The following is a 25,429-nucleotide window of genomic DNA, read 5'->3' as shown; positions in this document are numbered from 1 at the left end:
AAGATCTGGCTGGGAGCAGGCGTTCTGATAGGTACCGAGGTCTTAAACCATTTAGGGTGTTAAATGTTATCATCATAACCTTGAAGTCGACACAGAAACGAACTGGTAGCCAATGAATGGCAGCCAGAGTGGGGGAGATGTGCTGGAATTTCTTCATCCCATTTATTAATCTGGCTGCCAAATTTTGAACCAGTTGAAGTCTCCACATCAGCCTCAAGGGTAGCCCCATATAGAGAGCACTGCAGTAGTCTATTTTTGAGATTACGAGGGTACGAATCAGCATTGTGAGTGCCCCCACGTCTAGATAGGGACGCAGCTGGCCAATTCTCTGAAGAGGGAAATGGGCTGCCCCGGAGCACAGATGCCACCTGGGTTTCCATGGTGAGATCCGGGTCTATGCAGATGCCCAAGCTGCAAACCTCACTCTTTGTGGGAAGCATCACTCCCCCACAGGAGAAGGAGTTTCCCAACCCACTGACACCAGGGCCGCCCACGCGCAAGATTTCTGTCTTGTCTGGATTCAACCTCAGTCCATTTGCCAGCACCCACTGGAAAAAAGGGGAGGTAGAGCTGGGTGTTATCAGTGTACTGATGACACAGGGACTGATGACATCGGGCCCCACAACTCCGGATGACCTCACCCAGTGGCTTCATATAGATATTAAATAGCAGTGGTGAGATGATCGACCCCTGTGGAACCCCACAATTGAGGATCCATGGGCTGGAAGACAACTCACCAAGCTGCACTCTCTGGGGATGGTCCTCCAAGATGGTCCTCCAAGAAGGAACTCCTCCAAGAAGAGCCACGCCAAAGCAAGGCCACCGATTCCCAATTTGGAGAGCCACCCCAGGAGGATACCGCGGTCAACAGTATCAAATGTCACTGAGATATCAAGGACATATTGCCCCTGTTGGCCTCCCTCAGAAGGTTATCCTGCAGGGCGACCAATGCTGTTTCCGTACCATGCCACGGCCTGGAGCCTGATTGGAATGGATCAAGGGAATCAGTTTCCTCCACGAGGGCCTGGAGCTGATCAGCCACCACCCACCTCTCAACAACTTTACTCAAGAAAGAAACATTACCAATGGGCCTATAATTCCCAATTTCATCCGCTGCCAAATTAGGTTTCTTTCTAATGGGCCTAATGAGGATCTCCTTGAGGGCAGGAGGAACCATGCCCTCCTGGAGAGACCCACTAATTATTGTGGTGGCCCATTCTGTTGTTACCGGCCTGGCTGCTTTGATGAGCCAGGCCAGACAAGGGTCTAAAGAGGAGGAGGTGGCATGACAGCATGCAAGCACCTTCTGTTTCTTAGCTGCTTTGAACACCTTTTTTGAGTTGACAGGTAAGATAAAAAAAACTAATAAACAAAGCAGTTAACTAATTATGAATTCCATATATTAGTGTGAACACTCTGGGTTTCTCCGTCACTGAGAGACGGTTCACACCTCACATATTTAATTGAAGTAAAACACCAACTATGTGTTAGGTTTTGCCCATTTAATTTGCTCATTTAAATTTAACATTTGTCCCTTCTCTTAGTGTTCCGTGTAACAATTATAGTCTAAATACAGTACAATAAGGAGAAATGTCTTTTCCCCCCTTTGCAGTGTTTCTATTCAGCTGCTCTGTTGGGTAGCTCAAAGCTGCATTTTAGCCTCACAAGTCCCCTCTGAAGCACATTAAGCTGTGGGAACTGTGTGTTTGTCCAAGGCCACCCAGTAGGCTTCATAGCTGAGTAGGGATTTGAACTTGGGGTTTCCCACATCCAAGCTTGTTTGAGCTACAGCTCCACAACTATGCAAATTGTAAACAGAATGAAAATCCACAACAAACTCCAATGGCTGAAATCCCCTGGCAATGATTGCTATTAAGAAATGTGTGGTCTCGCTAAAGCCTGTTGCCGACCACTGGGAGTGCCTCTCTGTATGTTCACTGTGCTTGCAGTATTTCATACAAGACACATCAGTCTACTCACTTGGGGCTGATCACCGAACCTGCAAAGGGGCCATTAAAGCAAAGAGGTTTAGGATGCAGATGGCTTGGGATGTTATAAATAATTTGTATAGGAACCAGTGTCGCTGTTGGAGTGTGGAACTAGGGGAGTGTTCCCAGTGGACCGCTCTCTGTGCTCTCCAACCCCCACTGTGCTATTTAAATCAAACTCAGTTTTATTGCTGAAATGCTGCACTACGGGATCAGTCCATTATGTTTTCTCTGCACCACTGATAGGATATTTCCCTGTGTGAACTCTATGGCTTCCTTCTGTTGCTGCTGCACCTCCCTTCCATCCCCAGGTGTGGTGCCCAGGCCTCTCTAAGGAGCATGTAGCACTCTGTCAGAGAGTTCAACAGGCCACTTACCTACCACCTTTGCCCGGAGCACAGATGCCACCAAGACCTCAGCAGTGCATATCGTAAGCCCCTTAAAAGAACACTTTACTTTTACCCAGTACTTTGCAATTACAGACACATGGGCTTTGTGATTCCTTAGAACTAACTCACAACAGCTCAGTTGGGTAGGACTCTTGAAGATAGCTAGTTTGTGGCCCTCTCCACTCCCTGGATTTAGCCAGACCCTGCTGTTCAAGAGACAAGTCCTTTTGTAAGAATTTTTATTATTTTTTTAATTAGAAAAATAGAGTTTTTCATGGAATCAATTTATATTGCTCAAGCTTTAGCATAAAGAACATATTCAAAGATTATTACAGTTAAATAAAACAACTAATCCCCATTAAAATAAAAAACACTACTAAGCTAGGCTAAGGTGGGCTAACCCCACCTCCTTCTTTCTCTTTACCTACATTATTTTTCCTTCAAGCCATATGCTCAAACCATTACGTTCTTTTTCTTTCCTATCATCATGGAATCGAACTTCTCCCACATAACCCATCATCCATTTTCTACATTATCTAACTCCTCCCTTTTTCTTGACACCTCATGTCTATTAACCAATTAGCCTCAAGGGGCTCTAACATCTTCCTCTGCCCTCAATTCCCATGAAAATCCAAATGTTTTATCTCTTCTCCAATTAGCTCGGAATGTTGAGTCTTCCCTGGGTGTCTTTGTCCAACCTTCAGCTTTATCTCTAACCACGCTGTACCGGTCTTCAGAAAAACACTCTCATAGCACGTAGAAAAACACATTCCAATGTCTCTCAAATCATCTTCACACAGAACCTGTCTGACTCCATCTTAGATTTCTCTGTCTACATATCCCACACTGCTTCAGCTCCATCACACCTGGTACCTTCTAGCTACCAACATTTCACCTTTATGGGGTAATATTGAAAGGGAAAAGCCCACACTAATGTTGATTATTTTTCCCAGCAGGGTCTTTGGGCAATGGCAAAAGAAGAGGGAAAAGAAGAGGGCTCACCTAGCAACCTGGGTGAGCCATCTGAACTAGGACCATCCCCTCAGAGTGGATGGAGATGCTGCTCTGCATTCCCAAAGAGGCAGGTGTCTGCAGGGAGATGAGCAGCAGCTGGGAGCACCAAAAGGCACAGAAGGGGGATGAAAGGAGGGTGAGGAGGAAGGAGGAGGTAATGTCTTCAAGATCAGGGCTGCCTGGCACAGTTTCCATGGAGGAGGAAGAAACCTGGGGCTCAGCACTGGAGGAGCTGAAGCCCATCCTCTGTGCCATGGCTGACCTGACCTGTGGATTGGTGGACAAGCGCAAACATGATTCCTTGGGTAGTTTCCCAGCATGGGGAGACAGTAGCCAGGGAAGAGGCACTGCATCCATGCCAACCCCAGGACCTGGGGTCCCTGCATCAAGGAGCAGAGGCTGAGGGACAGCACCCAATCCCACATCCATGCCAACTCCTGCAGACACAGCTCTGTGGCACCTGCGATGCCTGACTTATACCACACATGGTTGATATTAAGATAAAGTGAAAAAGAGGAGAGTAATAGCTAGCTAGCTGGTTCAGAATATTAGTAAAAAGCCTCAGTCTCAGAACCGTCTCATTTTATTTCCTAATTTCGCTTTCTTAGAGCTTAGTTTTAATCCTCAAAGCATCCTTAGTCTGCCCACCTCAGCCTGATTTCCCTCTCACTCTGTCCCCCACTCCAGCGTTCAATTCCTTTGGACATTTGGGCTTTTAAAAGTATTTTCTCCCCTACCCCCTGCCTCTCAAGGCCAGCTTCTTCTGTGCACCCTTCCCATCTACTCTCTATTTGTGGAATGTCTTTCACCCCTCCTTGAATCTTGCTTCTCTGGAGTTTTTCAGAAACAGCTTATATGCTGGTTTATTTCGCTTCCTCTTCTCTCAAAAGATGCCAAACAATGCTGCAGTTTACTGGGAGTCATGTTATCACTGAAATGGTTGTGGCAGTGACAGGGTGTGGATGGTAGGTGTGTGTGTGTGTGTGTGTGTGTGTGTGTGTGTGTGTGTGTGAGAGAGAGAGAGAGAGAGAGAGAGAGAGAGAGAGAAAGAGAGAGAGAGAGAGAGAGAGAGAGAGAGAGAAAGAGAAAGAGAGAGAAAGGGAAGAGTTCCCAGCTCCTGACCCATCAAGTAAGTGAAGGTGTTATTAGCATAGTAGGATGTAAGCAGGAGTTGATCTTTTCCACCCACCCCCCTCAAATTCACCCCAAATCTTCATTAGGAAGCCTTTTTTCTGGATGAGGTGTGATGAGGAAATTCCTTACTGCTAAACTCCTCACTATTATAAAGGATGATTAAATTGGGGGGGGGGGAGTCCATGAACCCATGAAGAGGAACACTGTGAAACAAGGGGAACATCCTCCAGATGTCAGGTGAAATTCTGTTATCAGTGCTGAATGGGGAACTTATAGAGGTGCAAATACTCTGGAAAAAATCTCTGTTAAATAAGACTACAAGGAGGAATGAAGGATGCTGTGCATTCTGTCTGGTATCCTATCCCTCAGAAGCTTTGCCCTGTCAGTAGGTGTTGCTGTGTAGATAATGTATATGAAGTGACCAGAACTGAAATCGTTGAGAAATATCTGAAGCTACAGGAGAAACTGTGTGACTGCAGAAGACACTTATGAAAGATAACTGCACAACTGATCAGCATTCTTTCTGGCAGAAAAGCACAATCACAGCATGAGCTTTGTACAGCGTAACTCATTCTGGAATTGTTGGGGTATATGTGTTTATACTGGAATATTTATGATTAGGAAAAGAATGATGAAAGGTCTATGGTAACAATAAGCTGGCTACAGGATAAGGAATAAAAAATGTTTCTTTACTTACAGTTACTTTGAACTACAGATTTGTGTATACTGTTTTCTCTACTGCACTAATAACCAACCAAATAGATCTATAGCAACAAACTGTCAACAACCAACAAAAGAGGGGGATACAACACTCAACAGAGAGGCAGGACGCTCTCTTTGAATTTAAAAAAGTTGAAGGAACGATTTGATCAGTGCTGGATTGAGAGTCACTCAAACTCAGACAACATGCAAGATTGTAAATAAGACTTCAACGTAATGAATTGTCTGAAGATGTCCTGGATCTAAAGTTTCTACTGAACCAAAAAATACTGGGTGATCTCTAGGCCAGTCACTCTTTCTCAGCCTAGCCAACCCCAACATGGTTGTAAAGTGGACAAACTGGAGGGATGGCAGAATAGAAATGTAATAAATCAAACAGTATATTTACATACAAAAACATACTGGGGACCTATTTTTTGGCAGTCTTCATGAACATTCATATAAAGCCAGTGGTGGAGGTCCTCTGAAGGTTTTGGGATTGGATCTTACTCTTGGAATTGCTATCAAGGAGGCTGTGGAAGTCCTGAATTTTTGTTCACGTGCAGTGAAAACCTGGATGTGAGTGAACAAAAACTGAAGTTCAGTCCAAACAAGACTGAAGTCCCGGTAGTCAGGAGAAAAGTCAACCTAGAATTGGGATTCTAACCTGTTCTGAATGGAATTGCATTCCTCCTCAAGGAAGCTTGAGCCAAGAAGTGCCACTGGGAGACCATGTAGCTGCTGTAGGCAGGGGTGCCCCTTACTTAGCTTCAGCTGGTTCGCCAGCTGCAAACTTGAAAAATTGGCTTGGCTGCAGTGACTCATGTCTTAATTATGTCTGTATTAGACTAAGCTGGCTGGCTGGGTCAGTGGCTTAGGTATCTGGCTGGGGAGAGTTTGATTCCCCCACTGTGCCTCCTGGGAGAAAAGTCAGCCTGTGTAGCCATAGGCAAAGCTGCACAGTCTCAGGATGTCTCTCTGAAGAAGGGAACGGTAAAACACTTCTATGTATTCTCCACCTAGAAAACTCTGGAAACTCAGAATTGACTTGCCGGCATGTTGTTGTTGTTGTTGTTGTTGTTGTCGTCGTTGTCATCGCCGCCGCCACCATTGCTGTTGTTGTTGTTGTTGTTGTTGTTGTTGTTCTTCTTCTTCTTCTTCTTCTTCTTCTTCTTTTTCTTCTTCATTATTATTATTATTATTATTATTATTATTATTATTATTATTATTATTATTATTATTATTATTATTATAATTATTAAAAACTCCTTTAAGGTGCTTTACGTGGGATTGCCATTGAAATGTTTGGAAGTTCCAATTAATATACTGTACAATGAGGCAGCCGGGTAGCTATCTGGTAGCGCTTTTAGAGACCATATGTTGCCCATCTTGACTCAACTGCACTGGGTTCTAGGTTCCTTCTGAGCCCAATTGAAGATGCTGGTTTCAATTTGCAAAGATCTAAGTGTATTTGGGCCTCATATATTTCTGCTGAGCTCTTCAGTGTAAGTCCTGTTGTCCATCCCACCATAGCAAGAAAGTAGACAAATATATAAGTCATGGCTTTCAGTCTACCCAGCTTGATAAATGTAGTACTTTTTCCAAAGGGTAGTCAGGCTGAAGAGCTGCTGGTGGGTAGCCTGTATTGTTTCATACATCCTTTAGTGTGTAAAATAGGTTTTAGAGCTCTTTTATATATATAATCTCTTATATATTCTTAAGGACTGTTCTCATGTCTTTGTGACTGTGTATGTCCTTAGGAGCACTTGTGCACTACAAAGAGATTATTAAACATTGTAATAAATATGAATAACAATAATAATGAAACTAATATCAGTGTTCCTGATTCTACAGCTTAGATGTAAAAATGGCCTTTCTAGCTGAGCCAGAGAAAACTCTTGTTCTGAAGTACTTTCCTCTCTCTCTCTGTGTGTGTGTGTGTGTGTGTGTGTGTGTGTGTGTGTGTGTGTGTGTGTGTGTGTGTATGTGTGTCATTGGAGATGTATACAAAAGTCTGATTGGTCCCAGAAAGTTTAAAATATGGCCTAGAGGAAATATGGCAAATCGTCTTGTTTGTAGATACAGCTGAACAAACTACTCCTGGAGCATCAAAGGCCACTGCAGTGTAAACAGACCGAATCAGTGACCTACAGCTTATGCTGGAGACACAATAAATGCATTCTTCACACTGTTGCTTGCTTTCTGCTGAATCAGGTCTCCAGAAAGCACCAAAGGGACTCCTGGCATATAACCGCTCTCATATACCCCAAGCTCATTTTCTGTATTTATATTTTCAGCTAGAACTGTCAGACATGTATGCCTTAGAAGCTGTGCTGCTGGCAGAGCACTCAAGCAATGGAACAGTCTGAACAAGCACAGCTAAGTTCTGAGTAGATTCTCCACTGGAAGATGCACAAGATCACAACTGGGTGTTCCTGAAGTCTCTGCTGATTCTGAACCTGATTCCATTGCTGGCAAAATACATTTCACAGTCTGAGCTGCATCCCCATTTCATGCAGCTCACTGGACTGGTAGCTGGATCTTATTTTAACACTTGAGTATGGCGCTATCCAACAGACAAGACATTCAGAAGGAACAGCTGGGTAGCTCCCACTGCTGACTCCCAACACCTGCCGCTTGAAGTCTTAGAACTGCAGAAGCTAGAAGGGACCATTTGGACCATCAAGTCCAGCCCCTTGTCAAGGAGGCATAGTGGAGATTCGAACTCCCAACCTCTAAGCCACTGAGCTATCTATCAGCTCTTCTGTAAGGTTCAGTGCATTATACCTAATGGTAGGGCCAGTCCTCACCTAAACTTAAAAATAACTGAGGAAAACATTCCTGATTTTATGAGGTTGACCTTTGCTCTTCTAAGAAATGCCACATAAACACAGGTGATGGTTAATGACACTTCTTTACTCCTACATGCTATCTGTTCACTCAAGCCTTATCAGTTTGGTTTATGGCCTATACTGAACCCGATTTAGCAAGGTGCTGAAAAAATCCAAATGGAGATTACCGTATATTAATATTCTTCTGAAACATTTAGTACTGCTGATTGTCATGTGATAAGGACATGAGTTTTCCTTCTGGGAAATAAAATCTTTAGTCCCTGTACCTTACAGGTAAAGAAATCTTATCAGAATCCTAGGTATGTACATCTATGCCTTGCTGTGGCTCAAGACCTTGAGGAATGGGGGAAACTGGGACTTGGCTACTGCTTTCAAGCTTTTGCGACTATTTACTTGGAATGCTCACAAATACCTGACGCTATTTAGCCTGACTTGCAGAATGCTCAGGCATCCTAGTTTCTGTTGCTCCCTCTTCTGTTCAACATCTGCCAACCTCTTTGTGTATCAATGAAGGAAGTCTACATGCAGAAGGAAGGACTGGAGTCCTGCCACTCTCCTTTACCCCATACTTGAGGTTGGATGGTTGCCTTGCCATATGTTTTCCATATGTTGAATATGGACATCTATGGTGGAACGTCTGTGGCACTTGCAGATATCCATGGAAGACCACTTCATACAACCAGGATTCTGGCTCCTCTTGGAGCCTGCAGACATACAGTGGTGTTGTGGCAAATCCAGAAGTGCAGATGCTATCAGGACTGTCCCCAGTGCCAGCTCCATGATGAAAATAATCCACAAACCCAATTCAGCTCAAACCATCCTTGGATGTATTGCATTACAACAGCACAGGATAGCTTGGAACCACATACCCCTCTTAGGAATTGCAACTAAACCCAGAGAGGAGGAGACTGGGGGCAGGGAGCATAAATCCTGCCACTGAGAAGGTCCCAGGACTGTGACACTGCATGTACATGCTTCTTTAGTTTTTTGCCCTTCCTGTTTAGACATGGTGGGGGAGTAAGGCAAAGAAGCATCATAAGTTTAGAAGCAGGACTAGAAGTGTGCCACCACCTTTCATCTTTAATCATTTTCACACATGCCCATGTACTTCTAAGAAGCTGCTATCAAATACCTTGACAGATGGTGTTACATATTCTTCATTGTCTGTGTAAAGATGGACTGGACTTCTGGAGGCAGGAAGTTGTTCCTCCTTTGGCATAGACACTTGCTTTTTTTAAAAATCAGGCTGATTTTCTGAAATGTGAGATTTCCTAAGAGCAGACAGTGCAAAAGTCATTCAGTATCCCTTGTGCTTGTTTTTTTGTCTCTAAGCAGGAGAAATACAAGTATAGCCTGCCCTTTTGTTCAATTTATAATTTAGTTTTCCAGGCTTGGCATTAAGCAAAGTGTTTTCATTTTAAACTATCCTAGGTTACAGCAACATTAAATGTGATAGTTCTCTCTCTCTCTCTCTTTCTCTCTGTGGAATTTTTGGATGATTGTCAGCCACAAAATACCTTGCAGTCTGCCAAAGCCTAACACACATGGTCACATTTTATGTATGCTTCAACATACAAATGGTCTCTGGTGAATTCATTAGAGCCAAATTATGGCTCTTTCAAGCCCCCTCAGCAAAACCTTTAGCATCTAGGTGAAATTTTTGAGTGTCAACCCATATCCTTTATAACAGAAATCAGATGTCTAAGATTAAGCAGTTCAAAGTCAGCAACTAATTTTAAAACTTCACTTTATCTTTTCTAAATCAAACCCAGGCTGGGGGACTTAAATTATGGGATATTTTGTGTCAGGCCTTGTGCAGCTTTTTGTAATAAAATAAGAATGCATAATGAGTGCAATAAGGCTATTGACAGGCATAATTGCTGTCATGACTTGCATGAGAATGGCATGGCCATTTTCAGACTGAGTAGTACCTTTCAATAGGAATCAGGTATATGTGGATTTATCAACCATCAGGGGAAATGGGACTGGAATTATGGCATTCTTGCTAATAACTGATGGCAGCAAGAATTAAGTAATAATCCTGGATGCTTGACTTTGCCCATACCAACAGCAGAACCCCCTTCGTGTATTTCCAGAATTGCATTATTACACTATAATGAATTTATGTCATAAGTGTTTAGTATGCATTCAGCCTGAACTGAAATGGAGGATGGAGAAGGTATCACAAAATTCTTCATAAGCATCAAGGATCTGAAAAGATGGTGGAAAAGTTCCAGGTTGATATTGGCTAGAATCACCATGTGACTAGGAGAGAGAATGTTGCCTTCTTTCTAAATAGGTGACACCTTGAGTGACCTTATCATATACTGTAGGTTTGTAGCACCATAACATCATCATACAATCTGCAAACAGAGGAGATGTCAGCTTGCCAATTAGAAAGTGATAAGACATTTTATTTGTAAATACACATTGCTTCAAAGCTTTCGTGTCTGCCGAGTCAGTTTACAAATGAATCCCAGGTTTATCTTCTGATGATTAATCATGGAACAAAAGGAAGTTAATGTATAACTTGCAGAGCGGCAGAAAAAAAGTGGGATGTTAAGGAAACTTCTGTTCATGAAGACCGTGTCAATCCATTTCTTTGCAAGATCATTTCAGAAGCAGTGGATCAAAGGGTGAGGAATCCTGATGAAGCAGTAGTGGGCATGTTGGTGGCATATAGGCAGTAACAATATATCATTGGAAATACAAGAAAATGTAAAGGGTTTCATAAAGTGTCATTTCTCCACAGCCACTACAGCCAATAAATCAGCAGGTGTCTCCGCCCGGTTTTACATATATGTCTGACTTTGATAGACCAAAAACTGGTGGGGCAGAAGACTGTGCTTGACTTTCTGACATCAAAACTGAAATCCTGGCTGAATTGCTATGTTTCTGAGTGGTAGGAACATTAATTTGGCCTCCGCTTCCACTTTGGATCTTGAATTATCTATCAGATGGTAAAAGAGAATATATGTAATGTTGCATTGTTGCATCAGAAAACATAAGGGAGTCAGGCCTAGGCTTGCATCATTAATTCAAGATCCATCCACCACATAAGCATCTTTAAAAGCTTCTTTGGCTTTCGCTTTTCAAATGCAAGGGCATTTCCTAGTTTATACAGTGCAAAGGCTGCTTCCTGCATCTGACTCATCTTCTTGTGTGGACACTGTGATTTCTGTCCTCTTCTGTACAAAGCACCCTGCACTTCAAGCTTCTTTTCAGGGTCTTGGATTGCAAGTCTGATGCCTGAGGCAAATAAGATTTCTGAAATGTAAATATGCATCTACCTAGGGTTTATCAGTCCTGTGGGCTCTGCAGGATGACAACCCTCCCTCCCTTTCTCCAATTTCTGTCTGTCTACTAGCCAGAGGAATGGGATTTTTTCACCAGTCTTTCTGCTTGTAACTGGGATGTGAGGAGGCACATATGTCTGTGCCTGGGGAGGAGGGCGGCCGTTGATTCTTCTCTGAGCCCTTGTGCCTCAAGTTTGCTTCAAAAATTACAGAACAGATCTCTCAGCATGCTTGGCTTCAGGGTGGTTTACAACAAGGATAAAAACAAGTCGGTATACTCAGCAGCAACAAAACCAGACAAAAGGCAGCAGATAAAAGAGCAAATGCATTTGAGAACAGCAATGGCCTTGAAACTGTCTGGGTGAAAAATATATGCTCTTGCCCAGCATTTAAAACTTGGAATGGTAGGAGTTAGAGGCCTGTTGTTCAGGAGATTCCCATGGCTTGGGGTGGGGGTGGGGGGAAGCTTTAGGGGAACTCCAGACTGCTGCCCCAATAATAATACTGTAATAATAACCATGTGCTGTCAAGTAAGTTCTGACTTACGGCAACCTTTTTAAGGGGTAAAAAATACTCAAAGTTGGTTTACCCTTCCCTTCCTCTGTGGGCATCCTGGGACTGTGCTGCTTGTCCAAAGCCACAAGGCTGGTTCTACTCCCAGGAGGCACAGTGAAGAATCAAACTCCCAAACTCTACCTAAACCACTGAGCTATCCAGTCAGCTACTGTAGCATTTAGCCCTGCCCTCACCTGTCCATCATAGAGTGGTTCCTTTGAAATATCACCAGAAAATAATAGAAAGGGGACACTCAGATGTATTTTCTGCTCATCTAGGCATTTCCAAAGCCAAACAAAGAATATCACAGAATGTCTACTGGCCTGAGATGGGAAAGCAGATAAAAGATTTCTGTCAAAGATGTGATATTTGTCAAAGGCAGGGGAATAGCAATGATAAAACTAAAGCCAAGCTATGTCCTTTACCAATTATTTCTATCCCATTCCAACGCATTGGTATGGATATTATAGGACCATTGCCTAGAGTCACCCAAAGGGGAAATAGATTTATTCTGACCATTATTGATCATGCCACACGATACCCAGAGGCCATTCCTCTGAGGAATATTGAGACTCATACTGTGGCTGATGCCTTGCTGAGTTATATGAGCCGTATGGGCTTCGCGTCTGAAATAGTAACTGACTTAGGATCATCCTTTACCTCAAAGCTCATGCAGAGACTGTGGAAAATATGTGCGATCAAACATTTAACTACTACTCCATATCATCCTCAAACTAACGGCCTTACAGAGAAATTTAATGGTACCCTTATGCACATGATTAGGGCCTATTCTGCTGAGAATCCTTACAATTGGGATCAGAAATTACAACTTCTGTTATGTGCGTATAGATCTGTACCCCAAGAAAGTACAGGATTTAGTCCTTTTGAGTTGCTGTTTGGGAGAAAAGTGAGAGGACCCCTTGACTTACTCAGACAAAGTTGGGAGAAAATACAAGAATCTGATCCTGAGAATGTAATTTCATATTTAGACAACCTGATGAACACTTTGAAAAGAAATTTAGAGCTGGCTGCTGAAAATTTACAAGGGCAGCAAAATAAGCAAAAAGTCTGGTATGATAAGAAAGCCAGAGAAAGAAATTTCAATCCTGGAGATGAGGTACTTGTGCTAAGACCTCTCAAAGGGAACAAATTACAACTAAATTGGGCAGGACCATTCAGAATAATTGCCAAAATGAACGAAATTAATTATATCATTAAGGAAGATGGAGAACCAGGCAGGAGGGTGGTCCATGTAAATATGATCAAACCCTATTATAGGGAGGAGAACAGAGTGCTGTTTGCCATGAAGGAAGCAGACAATGAGAAACATGACTTACCATATTGGGAAGGGAGGGGGAAAGCTAGATATAACCCTGAAGATTTCAGAATTAGCCCTTTACTTTCCCATGAGCAACAAAGTGAATTGAGGGCCTTGGTTATGAGGTACCAACAGGTTTTCTCTAGCAAACCAGGGTTAGCCAAGGGAGTGGTGCACAAGATTGATACCGGAGATGCACCCCACAAGCAGTTACTCCTTATAGAGTTACTGGGCCATGTGTTGATAAGGTGCGCAAGGAGCTAGATGATATGTTGAAAGAAAACATCATTGTTCCTTCATCCAGCCCTTGGGCTGCTCCTATAGTTTTGGTTGATAAGCCGGATGGCAGCATTCGATTTTGTGTGGACTATAGGAAGCTGAACCACGTAACCAAGCTGGATGCATATCCGATGCCCAGATTAGACAACCTAATAGAGACCATAGGGGGATGTCAATACATATTCTGCCTAGATCTAACAAAAGGGTTTTGGCAAGTGAGAATTGACCCCAAAGATCAGGAGAAGACAGCCTTCTGTAGCCCTTTTGGTTTATACGAGTTCCGTGTCCTGAGTTTTGGATTAAGAAACTCACCAGCAACATTCCAGAGACTTATGGAAAATTTTTTACAAGGGCTTAGCGACTTCACAGTGGCTTACATCGATGATATAGGGATCTTTAGTCACTCCTGGAAAGATCACCTTTATCACTTAGAGACAGTGCTGCAAAGAGTGAAAGCAGCTGGGCTAACAGTGAAAGCGTGCAAATGCCAGCTGGGTAGCCCTGAGCTGATGTATTTAGGTCACGTAGTAGGGGGAGGTAGAATCAAACCCCTAGCAGCCAAAGTGGAAGCTATTAGTAACTGGCCTAAACCCACCACCAAGAAAAAGGTCAGATCTTTTCTAGGGTTAGTTGGCTATTATAGACAGTTTATTCCCAGATTCAGCGAAATAGCCGCTCCCTTATCTGAATTAACACGCAAGAAAAGTGCTGATAGTATCCAGTGGACCAGCAGCTGTGAGGAGGTGTTTGGGAAGCTGAAGGAGGCGTTGATGACCAACCCAGTCTTAAGAGCTCCGGATTTCCAGCGTGAGTGTTGGATGCAACTTCACTGATGCATCCAACACTGGGTTAGGTGCTGTGCTGTGCCAGAGTGACGACAACGGAGAACTTCATCCAGTGGCGTACCTGAGCAAAAAGCTGCAGGCAGGCGAGAGACATCTTTCTACCATCGAAAAAGAGTGTCTTGCTATCATGTATGCTGTTCAGAAACTTAAGCCATATATTTGGGGAAGACATTTTGTCTTGTGTACTGACCATTCCCCATTATTATGGTTAAGAACTATCAAAGCTAACAATAGCAAGCTGATGAGATGGGCCTTGATCCTGCAGGACTTTGATTTTGAGGTTTAAGTAATTAAAGGGACTCAGAATGGTGCTGCGGATGCCCTCTCAAGAAGACCAGAAGACTAGAAAAGAAATGAATGGACTCATATAATGGTGAAAGTAATAAAAGGTTAATGTACACATTAAGAAATGTTATTTATTTATTTATTATTTATTTAATTTATATGCCGCCCACACTACCTAAAGGTCTCTGGGCGGCTTACAGCATTATATGTTGTGTATTCAAAAGAAATTATATGTAAGTATTTTTAAATGTTATAGTTTGTTATAAGTATGCACCTGAATAAACATTTGAAGTGTTAATGTATGTAATGGAACTGGCAAATAGGGTGTAAGGTTGAAATATAACATGCAGGTAAGATGTGTAATTAATGTTTATGTAAATGATTGGTAAGTGTGAAGGTGTTGTTGGGATAATGTAATTTTGTCAAGCTCCTCGTTGTTCATGTGAGGAAAGCACTATAGCTTTTCCCCCATGAAACAACTTGTTAAGGGGGGAGGTATGTAGCATTCAGCTCTGCCCTCAGCCAATGAGGGGACGGAAGGTGGTGCAGAAGGGGGAGGAGCTGGAATACATAAAGGGGTGTATGATGTGGAGAGAGAGATTTTTGTGAGAGTTAGTGATGAGTGTGTTTATGGGCCTGTGAGCCAAATAGTCAGTGTGGGAAGAGTCTGTATGTGTCAGTGAGTGAGAAACCTTGATTAACATCTTGTGATTTACTTACTTTATTTTGTTAAATCAATAAACAAGTTTTAGTTTTGAAACAACCCTTGTCTTTTTTAAATATTGGATAAAATTGGTGGCAGCAACTGAAGAAGAAGAGTGAGCATTCCTGGAGGCCTGAGTTGGTAGAGGCTTCAGCGTGCCTGCTACAGCTACCCCAAGAACAGAAGAGCTGAAAATGTCCTGCGCAGGGAAAAGACCATGGGCAGTTCTTTATATCTCCTAGAGCCAGAAAGAAAAGTCAGGATGCCATTTTATTCTTAGGTGTATTCTTGAAGGGAGAGGAAATGACTGGCTTTCTACACTGTAGTATGTCCTCAAGTGTAGCCTATAGTGGTCAGTGAATTCTCCCACTTTTCATCTGTTGATCCATTCAAGTTGCTCATATATTAGTAAAGAGGGTGGAATGAGTGGGCAATACCTGTTGAACTCGCTAAAGCCTGAAGAACTGCTGAATAAGATTGTTTGTGTAAGGCTTCATTGCCAGATGAGGCCTCTGCTCTTTTCCATGCTTAGCAAAGTAGAGTGCATTATGCAAAATAAAAGCTATGAACATGTAGCTAACTGGCTGGTTGGAGAGCTCACTAAATGAGGCGCAAACTGCAGAACCAGAAATGGAGAGTTCAATTCCTCAGTGTGCCTTCCTGGAGAAAGAGCCAGCTTGTGTAGCCTTGGGCAAGATGAACAGTCTCAGAAGAGAATATTACAGTATTTCTGATTAATCTATACTTAGAAAATCATGGAAAGGGTTGACGTAAGTCAAAAATGACTTGACAGCATGTGATTATTCGCAACACACACACACACACAACTTCTTGTTCTTGTTCTTATTAAATGTTATATGTATATGTATTAAAATTGTAACCTATGTATCCCTTTTGGAGGGGAACAAAATTAAGAATAGGGGACTACAGCATCTCATAATAAGCTCCTGATCGTCTGTGCTCTTAGACACACTTAAATCATGTTGAACACAATTCCAATGGTGTCTGGGCAAATGAAGGGAGAATTGCGATTCAAGTGAATCTCTTTTCTGTCCTAATTTCCAAGACGCACTGATAGCAACCTACCCAGCATACTGTTGGCATAGCACCAGGGCAGGGCGTGCCAAACAGCATTTCTACTGGTTGACCCTGTGAGCTGCTTGCATTCTTAATTCAGCTCATAAAACAAGTTCGCAAACCCAAGTGAGGCTGGGGGGGGGGGGTAGAGAGGCATAATTCAGCAAATACATCTTGCCTGTCTTGCCCTCTGACTCTTTAAGTGTTGTTTTGACAGCAAACAGACAGAAAGCGACAACAAAGCCCAGCCCCATGCAGAAAGGCATGCCCCCGAGTGTCCAAGGGAAGGCAAAGGTCCACAGCATCAGAAGAGATAAGAGCAAGCAGTCACAGGTGGCAAGATTTGTTGATTGAAACCTAAGAGTCCATAGATTTTCCCAAATCAGATGGACAAATAATGCCTGCATGTGCCTCTCTCTCTCTCTCTCTCTCTCTCTCTCTCTCTCTCTCTCTGTGTGTGTGTGTGTGTGTGTGTGTGTGTGTGTGTGTGTGTGTGTGTGGGCGCGCGCGCACACACACACACATGAGCATGGATGCGTGTAGTCTGGGATCAAACCTATAAAGTGTCCCTACAGTTCAGACAAAATGACTTTGTAGCCTAAAGTGGAAGATCTGCATGGCCCGGGATTATGTGTATATGTACAAGTTTAGACCCCACTGAATCCCTTCCCAGGAAAATGACGAATGAAGAATTGTGTAAACTTAAGATTGCCACTTTGCTTACTTAACCACAAAGAGAGACCTGCAGTGTGCTTTGTTAAAGGACAATAAGAGGAAACATAACTTGGCCCAGTGACTATCCCTGTCCTTCCTCCATTACACATTTACATCTTGGAAGTGCCGTCCTGAGTCACATTCCTCTGAGTCCTCCAACTTTAAATGTGGGAGGAAGCCATTCATGCATTCAAGAAGTTATTCTCAAGACTTGTGCCTTGTAGCCCTGTGATCATGCTGCTTGTCATCTACCTCCCTTTTCTCTACTTTGTCCAAGGAAAAATTCACCACACTCAGTTCAATAAAACCAGTTTATTGTTTAACATGGCATCATCCAACTTCGACAACAAACCATAAGTCTTTACATTATTAAAACTGGGTATCTCTTTGTGGTAAGACAACGGAGAATAACTGTTAACTTCTTGGGTCCATTTGGGTCTGGCACTCATCAACTCTGGTGTGTTCTCAGCCCACATCCCCCATTTGTCAAGCCATGTATCTTTCTCTGTCGGGGTTTGAAGGGGCTGGGCCCATGGGACTTCTCGGGAATCACTATACATTTTTGCCTTTCTCTCCTTTGTTCTTCTCTCTTCACTCATGCCCTATATTCCTTCATTTGCTTTTTGCTCCTCAGTCTCCCCCCAGTATGGTGGCTTTCTATACATTTGTTGCCTCCATTCCCTTTTGGCGTACTCAAGAGGTACCTTAAACTCTACCCACTCTCCCGTCCAAGGATCTTCCTCAATCAACTCTACTAGCTCTTCCTTTTTCTCTCCTTTCTCCTCTCTTCCCCAACATGCTTCTGACTCCTCCCCTCCTTCTTATCTTCTTCCTTTCCTGCCCAATTTATGCCCCCTTTAGCCTCTTCTTTTATTTCTAGTTTACTTAATTCTCTTTCTGTCACTCCTAGTAGTTCTCTTATGCTTCTTCCTTCACTTGAGAGGTGGACGGTACGCTCTCCTGATCCTGGGCGAGGTGGCTTGTTGCCTCACAAGCCCAATTGGCAAATCACCTGACTTGTTCTGTCACATTGAAGATACCTTGGGATGCTCACCAATAACCCAGTTACTGTGTGTCCCAAGTTCACTGCCCAAGTCTTGCTTGGTTCTTTTCATAAGCCCTGCTTTGAATAATGTTGTGCATATGGTGCTTTGCTGGATCAGAAAAATATCATTGCTCACCTCTCACAAGTGGATTCCATTGCTAAATAAACATACACCCACCCAGTGTTTCTGTCCTGAGTTCCCATATTAGCATTCTTTCTGTCCTCTTTGGTTATTTGCATACCAATCTCATAAAAATTGGTTGAAATAAAATGAAAGGAAATGAAGGGGGCAGAAACACTTTTACAAATCTGAGGACTCCTGTTCCAGTTAATTATCAAGGTTTGAAACCTTTTGTGTTTAAAAGAGAAAAATTAAAGAGGAGGTAGGAAAAAGCTTTGAAAATTAAACTGCTTTAAAAATGCAGTTTGAACTTTGTTGTTTTCAAAACAATCCATCATTTTTCAAAACAATTAGACAACTCCAGCAGAGCGAGGTCAATGAATTGTAAACAATGTTGGCAACTGAATGAATGTTTTGGTTAAAAATTTGTAAACTTAGAGATAAGAGGCCGACAGGGGCAAAGTGTCTCTGCTAGTCCTCCTTGACATCATGGCAGCCTTTGATACCATTGACCACGGTATCCTCCTGGGGAGGCTCTCCAAGTTGGGTATCGGTGGCCTTGCATTGGCCTGGCTCTGCTCCTTCTTGGGGGACCGTCCCCAGAGAGTGCAGCTTGGGGAGAGTGTTTCGGCCCCATGGAGCCTCAATTGTGGGGTCCCACAGGGGTCGATCATCTCCCCAATGCTATTTAACATCTATATGAGACCGCTGGGTGGGGTCATCAGGGGGTGTGGGGCTTCGTGCCATCAATATGCTGAGGATACCCAGCTCTACATCTCCTTTTCACCAACTGCAGGTTATGCTGTCCTGTCCCTTCAGTGCTGCCTGGGGGCCGTACTGAAATGGATGCAGGAGAATGGGCCGAGGCTGAATCCGGACAAGACGGAAGTTCTGAGGGTGGGTGCCCCGTGGTAGGTGGCTTGGGTGACTCTCTCATGTTTGGGGGGCTCACCTTGGCCGCAAAGAGTGGGGTTCGTAGCCTGGGCATACACTTGGACCCGATGCTCACCATGGAAACTCAGGTGGCGTCGGTAGTCTGCACCGCCTTTTTCCATCTCTGGCGGATTGCCCGGCTGTGACCCTACCTTGACATGGGTGCGCTCACCACCTTGGTACATGCACTCATAATCTTAAGATTAGACCACTCTAACACGCTCTACGTGGGGCTGCCTTTGAGGCTGATGCGGAAACTTCAGGTGGTGCAGAATGCTGTGGCCAGACACCTTACTGGAGTGAGAAAACACCATCATATTTCTCCAACGCTGGCTGCATTGCATTGGCTGCCCATCTGTTTCTGGGTCAACTTCAAAGTTTTAATGCTTACTTATAAGGCCCTAAACGGTTTGGGACCTCGATACTTGGCAGAGCGCCTACTCCCACCAAGGTCTACCCAGATCACCTGCGCGAGCCAGGAGGTGAGGCTGAGGAGCCTGACGCCAAGAGAGGCCCGGATGGAGAAGACACAAAACCGGGCCTTCTCAGCGGTGGCTCCTTGCCTTTGGAACAATCTCCCTCCAGAGATTTGCACGGCCCCTATGCTGGGCATCTTTAAAACCCAACTAAAAACATGGTTCTTCACTCAGGCCTTCCCTCCAGCCAACTCTTGATTTTCTTCTTATTATTTTTCCTATTTTTATTTTTATTATAGCTGTTTTGTATTTTATGTATTTGCTGTGTTTATTGTTTAAATTTTATGTTGGAAGCCGCCTAGAGTGGTCCATTGGTCCAGATAGGCGGGGTACAAATCAAATCAAATCAAATCAAATCAATCAATCAATCAAATCAAATCAAATCAAATCAATCAATCAATCAATCAATCAATCAATCAATCAATCAATAACAGGTGAATGAATGAAAAAAGAATCTTTGATTGTATAACCTTATTGCCCCATCTTTTGGAAAATGTAAAACCATGAAATAGAGGTACATCATGTAGGTTTTACGTTTTCACATTATTGTTAGGCTAACAGTAAAATTGGATTGAATTTCCTAAGGGAGTAAGAATTGTCTAAACATAAATGTTTTGCAACAAAAAATTTCCTGACCAAGGAAACTGAGTAAAAGCAAAATTGAGTATGAGTATGAGATTTTATATTATGGTAGCATACTGTATACTGTACAGCAGTTGCATATTATCCTAAAACTTAGGCGAGCAAATAAGAAATTATTTATCGTAAGAGCAAATGAAAACAATTGCTAAGGGTTAGAAATGTGTGGTGACAGAACACATGCAATCAACAGGGCATTCAGCACATCATCATACTGTCACAAATCCATGCCATTTTTGGCAATAGATATCAAAGATAACAATCATCATGGATTTTCATCCATAGACTTTAATTAAATTCTATGGTATGTCCAGTTGAGCAATTCAGAAAATGTATTGTTTTTCTGTGTGTATTTTCAACATGCTTAGAGGCTAAGCAAATAACTTTATTTTTTACTTTTAACAACTTTAATATTTTTCCATGCCTTATAAATAAGGATAGTGTTTTGTTTTTTTAAAGAACTCCAACAGTTTAAGAGATGTGTTATCTGGTTTGTTTGTTTTTAAACATTCCTTTATTTAGGCTATTAAGCTCTTGTATTTTTAGAATGTAACTTGAAATGTTCTTTTAAATATTTTCCTGTATTACAGTATATTCAAATCTGACTTCAGTATTTACCTGGAACTTTAGTTCATTTTCCATATATTTTAAGCATACATATGGGATCTTTTTTGCTGTCATGCTGAAGTACGCCTTTGGAACTGCAACAGAAGGTGTTTATCTCCAGACTAGATCAGATGGAAAGCTCTTTAATCTCTCTAGATTGAGAGTAAAGACCAAAGTCCAGCTGAAATGCATACGGGACTTCCTCTTTGCTGGTGATGCAGCTGTTGCGCCCATTCTGCTGAAAAACTCCAACAACTCATGAATCGTTTTAGCAAGGCCTGCCAAGACTTTGGATTAACAATCAGCCTGAAGAAAACACAAGTCATGGGCCAGGGCGTGGACTCACCTCCCTCTATTACCATCTCCACACAAGAACTGGAGGTTGTTCATGACTTTGTGTACCTTGGCTCAACAATCTCTGACACTCTCTCACTAGATGTCGAGCTGGATAAATGCATTGGCAAAGCAGCTTCCTTGTTCTCTACACTCACAAAGAGAGTATGGCTTAATAAGAAGCTGATGGCATATGCCAAGAGGTCTATAGAGCCTGTGTCCTGAGCATACTCCTGTACTGTAGTGAGTCCTGGACCCTTTGTGCATGGTAGGAGAAGAAGCTGAAGATGTTCCATATGCGTTGTCTCCAATGCATTTTTGGTATCACCTGGCAGGACAAAGTTCTAAATAGAGTAGTCTGAGTTGGAATTTTTAGCATGTATACATTACTGAAACAGCAATGTCTACGTTGGCTTGGGCATGTTGTGAGAATGGCTGACGGTCGGATTCCAAAAGATCTCCTATATGGAGAATTAGTGGAGGGAAATCGCCCCAGAGGGAGACCACAGCTGCAATACAAAGATATCTGCAAGTGGGAACTGAAGGCCTTAGGAATGGACCTGAACAGATGGGAAACCCTGACATCTGAGCATTCAGTCCAGAGGCAGGTGGTGCATCATGGCCTCTCCCATTTTGAAGAGACACTTGTCTAGCAGGCCGAGGCAAAGAGGCAGTCCTCAAACCAGCAAAATCAGGGAGCTGGACAGTGGACAGATTGTATTTGTCTTCAGTATGAAAGGGATTGTCACTCTCACATTGGCCTTCTCAGCCACACTAGATGCTGTTCCAAGTCCTCTACTCAAACCGCATTACCATAGTATCTCGAGACTGAAGGATGCCTAATCTAAGCATACATGCCTATGGTTTTTCTCACAACTAAGACTGTTTTCAGTAATTTTATCATGCTACTTTTTGAAGTAAATGTTGTGCATATGAAACATAGAAGCAATGTAGATTCATAAAGCTTGTCAAGTTAGACATGCTAATGTTGCCTGAAATTATTGCAACAAGGAAAATACTTCTACTATGATACTCATATGAATTTTGATATGATGTCTGGTTTCATTCTGGAATTAGCTCTTTATTGGGATAAATACCTGCTGTGATGAGCACAGACTTCTGATTTTTCCATGGGGGTCTATAACTCCTGGGGTGGGGTTCAGGTGTTAGTTCAGCTAACCTGACAAAGGCATTACATCTTATTCTGCTGAAACTTTATAATTTCCCAATTCTCTGCTGTCATTTTCATCACTATGGTCCTCAACCAGCACTTGGAACAAGCATGTAAAGGGGACAGATGGGCTTCAAAATGTGGAGATCATTCTTGCTTAAAAATCCCTGCAACTGTTCACAGAACATAGCAACTTTGATTCCCAAGGAGAAGGGAAAGTGGCTGCCGATTTCTTCCAGTTCTTCCCATTTAAAAAAATACTACTAGTTACTTTCAATTTTTTTTAAAAAAGGTGCTCAGTACGGAGAAAAAGACCTAACTTTTTCTATGTGAAATGTATAAACTCTTTGTCAAGGCATACTAAAATAAGAAATTCCCTCCTATTTTGTCAAAATGAGCAACAAGCACTATCTGTTCATGGATGTCTTATTGCTGTCAAGGAAGGGCACAAATCTTCACATTTCAAGATCTTACTTTGGCTTTCAATTGGAAGTTGCACTGAGTGTCCACAGAATGGTTCCAAGTCAAATTAGGCTGTTCTTTAAAAAAAATCCCCAAATTGGGATCCAAATTGAATTTTCTATTAGCTGTGCATTTCTACTCCTTTATAAGACAACTCCAACAGAACTGCATGCAAGATCTGAAGGAAAGTGCACTGCAGCAAATACAAGTGAAAATAGAAATCCTGGCAACATCCTGCACAGCATGCAAAGAGATACTGAAGGACTTCTTGCCAACTGCACCTTTTAGTGAAGAATCCTTCCTGGCATGAAGTGTTCACTTCTTCAGCTGGCATAATTAGATGGGCATGTTTGGAGGATGCCAGAGAAAGGTGTCAATAAGCAGCAGCTGAGCAAAGGTTATGCATACTGTCTGCCAGGGATAGCATCAGACAGAATAACCCATGTTTTCCACTTAAAGGTCTTCTGTTCTCACTCAAGCTCTTTGCCTGTAGGTCCTTTGTGGAAGCAGACATCTAGTGGGGAGGCTTTATGACAGCTGAGTTGTTTCTCTTTCTCAGTTCAACATTGAACTACTGCCTGTGCTGCTTCTTCCAGCCCTCTGTTCTTGCTCTTGCCATTTGTCAGCAAATGAGGTGATTTATCTGCATCTGGGCTTCTCTAATTCCTAGACTGTTTCCCAAACTTGGGTTCCCAGATGTCCTTGGACTACAACTCCAAGAAATCCTGGTCAGCACAGCTAGTCATGAAGGCTTCTGGGAGTCGAAGAAAATCTGGAGACTATTCAGTATTCATTTTGAAAAGAAATAAATTCCCTACATCCAGAAAACTACAAGTTTTAAGTTGTTGCTACAACCACCACAACAGTTGGCAAGATGCTCATAAATATATCTGTGTGCTCATTTCCCAATGAGCTTCGCAGCTGACTTGGGACTGAAACCTGGTCTTGTGAATCCCACTTGAACACTCTAACCAATATACCACACTGGCACTAGAGGACAGATAAAAGTTCTAGCCTAAGCTCCCTGACATACTGGTTGTCTGTAAACTGAAATGGATATACTAAAGGTTCCCCTTGACAATTTGTCCAGTCCTGTCCAACTCTAGGGGGCAGTGTTCATCCCCATTTCCAAGCCATACAACCAGTGTTTGTCTGTAGACAGTTTCCGGGGTCACATGGCCAGCGCGACTAGACACGGAACGCCATTACCTTCCCACCGTAGTGGTACCTATTTATCTGCTCACATTTACATACTTTCTAATTGCTAGATTGGCAGGAGCTGGGACAAGCGACAGGAGCTCACTCCATTGTGTGGATTCAAAATGCTGGTCTTACGACTTTGCAGCTCAGAGGTTGTGTGGTTTAACCCTCTGCGCCACCACGTCCCTTGTGAAATGAATATAAATAGACATAAAAATACATGCCACAATCTCTGTCAAGATTTGTACATTCTCATGGTGGAATATCCAGTCACATGTTTCATCAGTGGTCTGAAGTGGGACAATCCAGACACAAGTTTACCAACTCATAAACTGCCTGTGAGAACTTGCCTTCAGAACAAGCGCTTAGTGATTACAGTTTTCTTTCTTTCTTTCTTTCTTTCTTTCTTTCTTTCTTTCTTTCTTTCTTTCTTTCTTTCTTTCTTTCTTTCTTTCTTTCTTTCTTTCTTTCTTTCTTTCTTTCTTTCTTTCTTTCTTATTTTTTCCTTACAGGAACAACAACAACAAAAGACCAGGCTGTTCAGTCTGTCCAAAGGGGCTGATCTGACCTCTGTGTGAGGTCTTTAGCAAAATAATCTCCCTCCAAAGATCTAGGTGGCTAGAATCCCCCCCACCCCCACCTCCATTTTACCCTCTTAAATACAAATCCTTAAGTGTTAAGTGAGGCAGAAAATGAGCCTACTCTACATTTGTCTTGCTGAATGACAGCCAACTCCTGCCTAATCTTTCAACATATATTTTGTTGAATGAATAAATAGATCCCATAAGCTGTGTGATGGGCGGGTTTTGGAAGCTGTCTGCTTGTGTTTGATTTTTACTGAACCATAGACCATTTTGTTTGTGATTTCAGGATAAACTATACCTTGGATTGTGTTTGTGTGTGCGCACATGTGTGTGTTTTAGCAGATGCACAGACAGCCTGGAATTGGAGGTTAATGGCATCCAAGCCAGTGACATAAATACTTGACGTGTAGCACCATCATCCTTATTATTCACAACTGCAACAACTGCTACCACCACTGCCTAAGTTTAAAAACAACAACACAGAAGACCTTTAGAACTAAAAATTATGTGGCATAGAAAATTCTGAAGGCCCAGGCTTCTGCAGAAGATGGCAGTCTGGCTGCATACAGGGTTCTGTTAGCATTTTTTTTTAATTTTTAGCAAATGTCTTTTAGTGCATGCAGAGCAGAAAAAGGTGTTTGTTAATGGATTGGGACTTGCATGGGAATGAACACTGTTCATGTTATCATCTCTTTCTCACTCACTCCCTCT

The sequence above is a fragment of the Pogona vitticeps genome, chromosome 2, assembly GCF_051106095.1.
Source record: "Pogona vitticeps strain Pit_001003342236 chromosome 2, PviZW2.1, whole genome shotgun sequence".
NCBI classification, from domain to species: Eukaryota; Metazoa; Chordata; class Lepidosauria; order Squamata; family Agamidae; genus Pogona; species Pogona vitticeps.
The sequence above is the reverse complement of the archived record's forward strand: the minus strand, read 5'-3'. Positions refer to the sequence as shown.